This window comes from Emys orbicularis, chromosome 25 (genome assembly GCF_028017835.1).
Source record: "Emys orbicularis isolate rEmyOrb1 chromosome 25, rEmyOrb1.hap1, whole genome shotgun sequence".
NCBI lineage: Eukaryota > Metazoa > Chordata > Testudines > Emydidae > Emys > Emys orbicularis.
The window spans coordinates 858105-865021 of record NC_088707.1 but is presented as its reverse complement, the minus strand read 5'-3'; positions in this window follow the sequence as shown (position 1 = coordinate 865021).

The window sequence follows — 6917 nt, the reverse complement described above, 5'->3', positions numbered from 1 at the left end:
CGGTCCTTCCAGGAGCTCCATGGCCTGGTCCCGGGATATCCAAAAGACCCTACAGCTCTATGATGAAGATGGTAGTCAACAACTCCAATCCCCAGGCACAATGGAACTTTCTACATCTGAATACAAATTTCACTGCACCTTATTCCAATAAAGCTGTTGCATTCACAAACAAACAAACGAACAACAAAGGGTAAAGCTCATCTGTGTGCTCGTCTGGGCCTGTCTGAGACTGTGGAATGAACTCCCCCAGGAACTAAGAGCCATCACAAACCTCACGTCACCACCTTCCACACCTGCCATCTCCAATATAAATGAAGAACAGCAGGTACATTTGGAAAAACAAACAAACTTCCAAACAAAACCAACCAAAGCAAAACACTTCACTGGGGAGAGAATGACCCACATGTGACAATGTTAGTCACAATGCTTAATACACAACTGGAAGGTGCTCGGGCCTAGATCCACAAAGGTATTTAGGTTCCGAACGTCAAGAGTTAAGAGCCTAAACACCTTTGTGGATCTGGGCTTCAGATACTATGGTAATAAGGGTAGTATAAGAGTTTATATAGCATAGAATAGACTCCTGGGTTCTATTCCCAGCTCTGGGACGGGGGGTGCTGTTGTGGGGAGTTAGGATTCCTGGGTTCTAGCTCCAGCTCTGGGAGGGAGTCGTGTCCGTGAGAGTGGAGTAGGGGCACTGAGAAGAAGATACAAACTCCAGCTCTCAGAAAGCGTATTAGCTTGCACCAAATCTAAAACTATATCCAAGATACACATAGTCCTTTGCAAAGCCCCTAGGTGCATATTGCCATCATCCCAATTCCTGTGGGGAAAGGAAACCACAATGGAAAAGAAAGAATAGGAAATGCAGAATATTTATTCCTGCGGGGCAGTTCAGAAGAAACATCCATAGTACACATTCTCTCAGCTCCAGACAAATGGGGATGTGACATATGACCAGTGCATGTCCCTTGCTCCAGCGATGCTGCCTTCCTGTAAATGTTCCTTAGTAATTTCTCTGTATTAGTTTTTAGTTTTGTCTTTTGAAACAGGAGAGAGAAAGAGACAACTCAGCAAAATCCAGAGAATTCCCTGAGCTGCAGCTTTGTGTGTTTCGAAAGCTCCAGACAGTGATGAAGCAGGGAATTTTAAGATCATTTACAAACCTTTTAAAGAGACAAGGGAGTGTGCAGCTCTCTCTCTTGCACCGGCAATAACTCAGCAGGACAAATTCATCCCTGGTGTAACTACACAGACTTCATTTGAATTACAATGGGGTTGTGCGTGGAGAGAACGCGTCAGAGAGCCCAGGAGAGTGTGCAGGGCTGAGCCGTCCGCCAGAGAGTAAAGCAAGTGGTTTAATGAAAACCAGAACATAACACATCCCTCTTGTTCACAGGACCACAGGAATGGCTGGACGGGATCAGACCCATGGTCCATCTAGCCCATGCTGTTTTCTCCAGCTGTGGCCGGCTTCAGAGGAAGATGCAAGAAACCCCTCAGTAGGCAGATGGGAGATAATCTGCCCCCATGAAGATCTCATTCTAATGCCCAATAGTTAGAGATTGGTTTCAACTTTGACACATGAGGGGTTTTCTCCCTTCCCTTCCAATACTCATTTTGTTACCATTAGCTGCTCCAACTCTGGATACGCCAATCCCTCCTTGAACCTTGCGAACCTCTTTGTCTCAGCGACACTGGTTTCTGAATGATAAATGTTACATTCAAAGCGGTTACATTTATATGTTTGTTGCTTTGAGCAAAAGGGGAATGGCCAGTGGGGAGTAGGAAAATCCTGTCCTAGTTCTCGATGCCTGTGGCTGGCGACTGCTCCGAGGAGGGGCATGCTGGGATTGCATGCTGGGTTACATGTTGCAGGGAATGCATCCCCCCAGTTTGAAAGAGTTGCTCTCAGAGCACTTGCTGAAGGTGGTCTGTATAAAACATTGACTGGGTCTCACCCTGCTTCAGCAGACAGCATGTATGTGACCACAGCCTCAGATCCCAAGGCCTGGGAAGTTTGCAGCTTGGGTTCAGTGGGAGCTTTGCATGAACATGGCCTTGTTTTGCAAGGGGCTCAGTGCCCTCGACTCCCATTGACTTCAGTAGGGGCTGAGGGTGCTCAGGACCTTCGAGGAGTCACTTGGCACCATGCAGGATTGTTCAGAAAGCCACAGGAGCTATGGGGGAGGGGGTGGGCAGTGGGATCGTGAAGGAAGTGGAAGACAAAGGCAGGAAAGCAGCCAGCACTGCAAAGGGTCTGTGCAGGAGACAGCTCAGAGGTTCTGCTGTGTGGCACATTTAAGGGGCATTTACGTGCTTGCGCTAAGAACAGGAGAGGAGGGGTCCCAAGGCTGCTAGTACTACAGAACACTGAGCAGTTCCTGGGACGCTGCATCAGTCCCTACTGCCTCTGCTGGCCCCAGCGCCAATGTTCTGGCCCAAGAAGTACAGGGGGGCTGGGCTGCTGCGTATTGGATGTGTTGGTTTAGGAAGGGAGCGTTAAAGCAAAATCTCTCTCCTGTTTCCCACTGTTCTTCCTAGGAACTCTCCTAGTCTGCTAGAGTTCAACGTGTGTTTCCCCCAAGTGTCCCAAAGAATTACTCCTTGTTGGGAGGAAGGATCCATGCGGGTGCAAACGGAATGGGAGCCAGGTGGGCAGCAGTGGGTCACACAGCTGGGGAAAAATGGGTCTATTCAGAGAACCTATTACCTAAGATTAGGGGGAGATTTTCAAAGGAAACAAGGGTGAAAGTCTCTGGGGCTTGGGTGTAAAACTCCCATCGCTGCTTTGGAAAATCCCCCTAGCTAGAGAGGAGACGTGTAGGGTGATTGGGGTCCTATGGTGTGGCAGAGAGATTAGATCAGACAGACTTCTTTTGCTCCTTGAATCTCCCCACTGGCCTTTACGGTTGCTACATCGACCCTCCTTTATCCAGTTATGTTCAATAACATTTGCTCGATACGTCTCGCCTTCCAGGTTCTTTGGATTTGTGTTTTTTCCTTGCTGGATTCTTAACTCCATCAATTTAATGGGGACATTTCTGGGGATTCGAACCCTCTGCAGAAGTGTGTGTGTGTGAGAGAGAGAGAGAGGAACCCCTGCCTTTGCAGTTGTGGAGAGTCGAGCTTGGGAGGTATCGGCTCTGTATGTCCTGGCCTGACTCTCTCCTTCTGGAATGCTCTGAGTTAGCAAGATCTCTGATTTCTCAGCAGAGGATTGGTTGGCCGCTTATCACTGGAGATGTGATAGTGTAGCTGGTGAGTCACTGGACGCATTCGCCAGAGAAAACAGTTTTCTTGGTGGAGACAGTTTTCTCTTCTCCACCCTGTTTTACACGTTGGAGGAGGATGCAGTTCAGCCGCTGGACCAGCCCTAGCTATTCATTTCCTTTGCAGTTACTGTGGTTTACAAGCAGAGTCGCACAGACCCTGTGTGACGTTGTTGTGAAGCTGTCTCAGTAGAACTGAGCCTGACCCCCCTGGTTTTGAATATCCTCCAGCTGCTGGTCCAGAGCCTGGAGGAGGGAGAGGGACGTGCCTGCAGCACAGGCAGAGCCAACGCCTGGCTCGTTGGTTCAGCTCCGTTTATTTTCACGCAGAGCTTTAACAATCCCTCTTCCTTGCTCTCAAGGACACCGGAACAAAGAGCATTGAGCAAGCGAGAGGATAAGGAAAAGCGTGGGGCAGCCTCTGCTTCACCAGTGCCCCTGCCAGAGCACCCCCGCCTTGCAGAGGGGGCAAGGAGCTGGTGCCATCTGGTTCCCCGGGGTTCCTGGCCTTCTGAGAAACAGGAGGGGTCCTGAGGAAACTCAGCCGGCGGCAGGTCTCCGCTCCCCACCCAGGCACGAGGAATTCTTGAGGTGGGCCCCAGCCGAGGGGTTTAATTAAACCAACAGGTCTGGGAGCTGGGAGGGTGCAGAGGAGCCGAGCTGCCCCTGGGCCCATCTCTGCGCTTCTCCCACAGCCTTGTGCAGCCTCAGCCCAGGGGCAGACTCCCCCCTCCCTCACCAATGTGCTTTGCCAGTCTCCACAGCCCATTCAGGTCACGAGTCTGTGAGGTAACAGCTCCCTCCACCTTCTCCCCAAACACCCCCCCACTGCACTGTGCTCCCGCTGCCGCAGAGCTGGCTGCCGGCTGCTGGAACATCAGGGAGAGCTTTGTAGATGCCAGGAGGAGAAACTGAGGCATTGGCAAAGGGGAGAGCTAAGGGCAGCGGGAGGAAGGCCAGACTCCGGCCCAGGTCAGACCCAAGAGGGCTCCTAGGGGAGCAAAGAGCTTCCAGGGAGGGACCCTTTCTTAGCTCCATATCCCTGGATTACAGTTCAGTCGCTGCTTGGCCACGTGCTGCACCCACGTCCTTTCCGGCCTCATGGAGGTTTTGAGGCTATGTTACCCTGCAGGGATTCCTGACACAGCTCCCAGGTATCAGAGCTGCCGCAGTGCCCCTTCCCCAGCAGCTGGTGAGCCCTGGGGGGTCATTGTATCCTCCAGCCCCCACCCCCTCCATCATCCTGCTCCCACTTCTCACTTCGCTGCGACCCGGAGCAGCCAGTGAGCGATTCCCAGGTGCAGACGTCTTATGCTGGGGCCTGATTGGAGCCCTCGTGTCCGGTGCAGGGCTATCTTCTCTCCAGGCTCCCTCCAACCCTGTCTCTGCTCCGCCAGTGCGGTGAAGAGCAGCCATGTCCCTACAGAGGACGTTTTGTTTGATTATAAGAAAAACGCACAGTGGGTCAGCGGCTGCGGCCGGACTGACTGTGGCCTGTGGGGACCCCTCCAGTGCAGGCCTCCAGGAGAGCGTGCCGCCTGCAGCACCTGCCGAGCTTAAAGATGCCACATGCACAGACCATCAGCACCTCAGCGCCACAATGATGGGTGTTACGTAAAGAGAGAGACAGACAGTCCCATCCTCCTGTCCCTCTCTAGCTCTCTCACACCCCTCCTGTCACACCACAAACCCATCTCAGTCATTCTCATTCACGCAGACAGGGTGGCAGAACTGGACGCTCCTCAGGCCTGAGCGCAGGGCCTGGCCCTGGGTGTTTGTGGGAGGGAAGGAGGGTGGCTGTTCTGATGGGGGCACGGAGGGCAGGCCAGGGATTTGGTGAGCTCTGGAGCAGCCTGTCACAGCGGCAGGTGCCCGAGTTTCCCATTCCCTTCACCTGGAGGGGCAGAGGCCAGCAGGCGGTAGTTCTCGTCACGGACCCAGCACTGGGTCTGACTCTGAGGGACTCTCCTTACACGTATAGAGGCAGGATCTGGGTGGGGGGACCACGGCACAACCCTGCTGCACCTTCCCCAAGTCCGGGGCTGGAGGAGTCCTGACCAGCGTCTTTGTCCTGACGTTTTTTGGGGGGGATTCCGCCATTCCCCTCACACCGCATTTCTCATGCCCAATACTCATTCCTGTCTCCGAACCTTCTGGCGTGGCCTGGTCTGAGGCCTGGACAATCTCTGTGCTGACTGGGGGAGAGGCAGAGTTTCCCTCTGGGCCTGAGTGGAATTAAAACCAGTTCTGGAAGAATTCCCAGTTCCCTGGAGTAGCAAAACACCTGCCATCCCTGGCCAGCATCAGCCACTGGGGAGCCTGTAAATGGCCAGAGTTGGGGGGAGCTAATTCAGGAGCTGCAGGTCATGGCCGGGTGATCGCTCACACAGGGCTGCAGATGGGCCAGAGTCACATGAGAGGAGATGTCCTGCCAAGAAAGACTTGGATCCTCCCCTCTGCTTCGTGCATGACAGAAACCCCAGTTATCCCATGTGCAGGAGGTGGGGTTGCGTGGGGTTGGGCTCCTCTGAGGCCTGGTGTTGCCTGGCCTGGCAGAACCAAGTTGGCCATGCTGGGTGGGGCAGATGGTCACCAAAGGGGGCAGCTTGTTCAGGGCCCATTTAGTGTGCGAGTAAACGATGCGGGAGGGAGGGAGGGAACACTAGGGCTAGGATCTCAACATGCAGCTCACAGGCCAAACGCAGCCTTGGCAGCCTGAGATATCAACCCAAAGCCACTTTCTGCTCGAGCTGAGGGAGAGCAACCGTCGCTTTTCATTGCTGGGGAACACAGATGTCACTGGGGCCTTCACTAACGTGCAGACCTCCACCACTTGAGCCAAAGGAGTAACACCATTAGCTGGCAGCCACGTAGGGGGAGGAGGGGGGGGGGAAGGGAGCCTGCTGCACCCCCTGGCTTGAAGTGGTTTCCATCACATACAGGATTTACAGTTTGGTTCAACGGCTCTCAGCCCCCACCACTGTATAAATTGTTCCAGCCCCCCTGGCGTAGGCTGTTACCCTCTCTGTGCAGCAGCCACAAGAGGGGGCTGCCAGGCCCCCTCCCTCTCTGTCCAGCGTTCATGGGAGAGACAATAAATGTCAGGGTTGGGAGCAGTGTTACAGCAAATTCCGGGCTGGCAGGCCTGGGCACCTGGTGTGCTGTGCGTCCATATGGTTCCCTCAAGGCTGCAGACTTTTGGCGTTGCTGGTCTAGAGCCAGTGCAGCCCCCATTTACTTATCGGAAGTTGTAGGGAATGAGAGAGAATGAATCCTTCCTAATGCTGCACTCCCTTTCTCCGGCGCGGGGCTGGGAGGAGCGGAGAAGCAGACATTCGGTGACGTCTGTTCTGTGTCGTACACGATGGGAACACTAAAGCTACTGGATTACGTCTGTACGTGTATCACAGTCAATGACATTTATTTCTGACATATGCAACAGCACACGGAGCACATCTGACACAACCATTCAGAGAGAGCTGCCATTCAGCGCTGTAGTTTTCCTGCCAGTTGTTTTGATCACACAGACAATAGAGGCAATTGTCTGACGCTAACTGATGTTTAGTGAATGGCAATTCACTCTTTATAGTGACAAGACACTGAAAAAAATCTGCAACTCCACTATATAATTCCCATACAAACCCC